The following is a 2,500-nucleotide window of genomic DNA, read 5'->3' as shown; positions in this document are numbered from 1 at the left end:
GTGTGTGTGTGGGACACAGCGCGTGTGTGGAAAGCCTGTCCGGTCCCCCCTGTGCGCGTGTGTGTGTGTGTTTAGAGCCGGTGTTGTCCTGGCTCAGGAACACCGGTGCGCTTGCTCTCTCTCTCTCTCTCTCTCTCTGTCTGTCTCTCTCTCCTTCCTCTCTGTGCGTCGCTCCGTCTCTTCTCTGCCTCCAGTCAGTTAAGTAAAGTGACACATTCTCGCTCGTACTCTCTCCCTCCCTCCCTCCCTCTCTCTCTCCCTCCCTCTCTTTTTCTCTCAAGCGCTCTTTATCCTGACTCCCTCCTCTCCCAAAGCCCCTGTCTCTCTCTCTCTCCTGCTCTGTCTCTTTCTGTCTCTCTCTCTCTCCTACTCTCTCTCTTTCTCTTTCTTTTTCTCTGTGCTTCCCTCTTTTAGTCCTCTTCCTCTCGTCTCTACTGCCGGGTGGTAGCAGCACGTCTGTGTAACAGAGAGAGCTGATTTCCCAGTGAGTCACTTAGCCCATTCTACACACACACACACACACGCACGCATATGCACACATGCGCGCGCACTGATGCTGCTAAGCAGCTGCCTCCCAAAGTGTATGAGTGTGTGTGGGTGTGTGTGTGTGTGTGTGCGTGTGTGTGTGTTTGTGTGCGTGCATGTGTGGGTGTGTGTGCGCATGTGTGTAAGGCTGAAAGGGAGGGAAGACAAGAGAGAGAGAGGGAGGGAGGGATGGAGGGAGGGAGTTGGAAAGGCAGTTGCTATTCTTTCTCTCTCTCTCTCTCTCTCTCTCTCTCTCTCTCTCTCTCTGTTCTGCCTCTTTCACTCTGCTCGTGGTGCCAGAGAGTGGTGCTTGAGGGCAGATTGCTCTGGAAACGTCAGGCTTGCTCCTTAAGAGTCCAACCTAAACCAGGTCACAGGAAACAACACTATATAGCAGAAGCCTAACACCATACGAAATATAGCACACAACCAGAGGCTAGGAGCACATGCTTATGTGTGTGTGTGTGTGTGTGTGTGTGTGTGTGTGTGTGTGTGTGTGTGTGTGTGTGTGTGTGTGTTTGTCTGTGTATGTGTGTGCATGTATGTCAGTGTGTATGCTCTTTTAAGCATAGCTAAATCTGTTCACATGGGTGCTTGCATTTGTGTCAGATCATGTGTCGGAAAACGCGCATCTGCGTATGTTTGTGCATGTACGCATGTGTGTGCGTGTAAGTGTGTGAGTGTTCATGTACTGTATGTGTGTGTGTGAGTGTGTGTGTGTGTGAGTGTGTGAACAGGGGGGTGTGGCATACAGTCGTCACATGTTCGGACTCAAACAGAATATCTGATGTTTTGCCATCTGCCACTCAGATTAGCTTGAAATCCCTGTTCAGCTTTCACCAGACTGTCTGAACACAAAGGGAAAATACCCTCAGCCTGCCACCACCATTATGCACAGGGGATCGCTCCTCTCTCTCTCTGTGTGTGTGTGTGTGTGTGTGTGTGTGTGTGTGTGTGTGTGTGACGTAGCTACCACCCTGCTTGTTTTTCCCAAACGCGTAGCAGGGGCTCATTAGAATTGTCTGAGGAATTCTGGGAATGTCCTTGTTTCTCTTTCTCTTTGTCTCTCTCTCTGTCTGTCTGTCTGTCTGTCTCTCTCTCTCATTCTCTCTCTCTCACTCTCTCTTTGTGTGTGTGAGAGAGACTAACTGTCTAACTGTCCTTGAGTGTGAAATGATGCACACTTTATTATGCACGCTGGGGTGCTTTTAATGAGAGAGTTACCTGACCGAGATCCCCACGCAAACACACACACACACACACACACACACACACACACACACACACACACACGCTGAAGACCGCGAGGAGGCCACCCCATGCATGGCCATTACCCAGCGACAACAAGGACATTGTGTGGTAATCTTCAAGGCTTCACACTTTTAATGAGTTGTGACACGGAGACGAGGGCCCGGGCAAGCGTCCCAGACAGCATGGACATCTTTAGAATGTTTGCATTCCTGTAGATTCACATCATTCACTGCAGTGCTTTGTGTGTGTGTGTGTGTGTGGGGGGGGGGGGGGCTCATCTTAATAAGTTCAAAAAAGAAAGACCCTAGACAATAGAGTGACCATATTGGCCATATTGTTCTTAAAGGGATCTAAAATGAAACGGCTTAAAACATCATCATCCTCCTTAAAATAGGCCCCCACCATTACCCCCCCCCCCCCACACACACACACACACACACCCCTCCAAAATTCTGCAATGCCAGAGAGTAATAAGACTTGTCAGCGAGGCAGAGAGAGAGAGAGGGAGGGAGAGAGAAGGAGAGAGAGAGGGAGAGAGAAGGAGAGAGAGAGAGAGCGTTTCTCATCCTCCGCTCTAATCCTCTGTGTTCATCTTTAATGCAGCTCTCTGGCCTAGATTAGTAATATCAGACCAGGCTATTTTTACCTCCTGCCACTGCCTCCGCTCAAGAGGGGGTGGAGGGGTGCTGTGCGGTGACGCGGCAAAGTGACAGACCCACACACA

At 50.3% G+C, this 2,500-nt stretch overlaps 1 protein-coding gene across 1 annotated transcript in view; it reads right to left on the bottom strand.

The window, feature by feature from the left end:
* The window catches only part of frmd4a (FERM domain containing 4A), a 99,941-nt gene extending 99,725 nt beyond the window's left edge, over positions 1-216 (bottom strand). The window contains exon 1 of the mRNA XM_062547366.1: positions 1-216. This exon is cut by the window's left edge and continues 106 nt beyond it. The gene's annotated coding sequence lies outside the window, so the exon portion shown is untranslated.
* Between the last annotated feature and the right edge of the window lie 2,284 nt (positions 217-2,500).

This window comes from Sardina pilchardus, chromosome 10 (assembly GCF_963854185.1).
Source record: "Sardina pilchardus chromosome 10, fSarPil1.1, whole genome shotgun sequence".
Classification (NCBI taxonomy): Eukaryota; Metazoa; Chordata; class Actinopteri; order Clupeiformes; family Clupeidae; genus Sardina; species Sardina pilchardus.
This window is presented reverse-complemented; position numbering and strand designations above follow the sequence as displayed.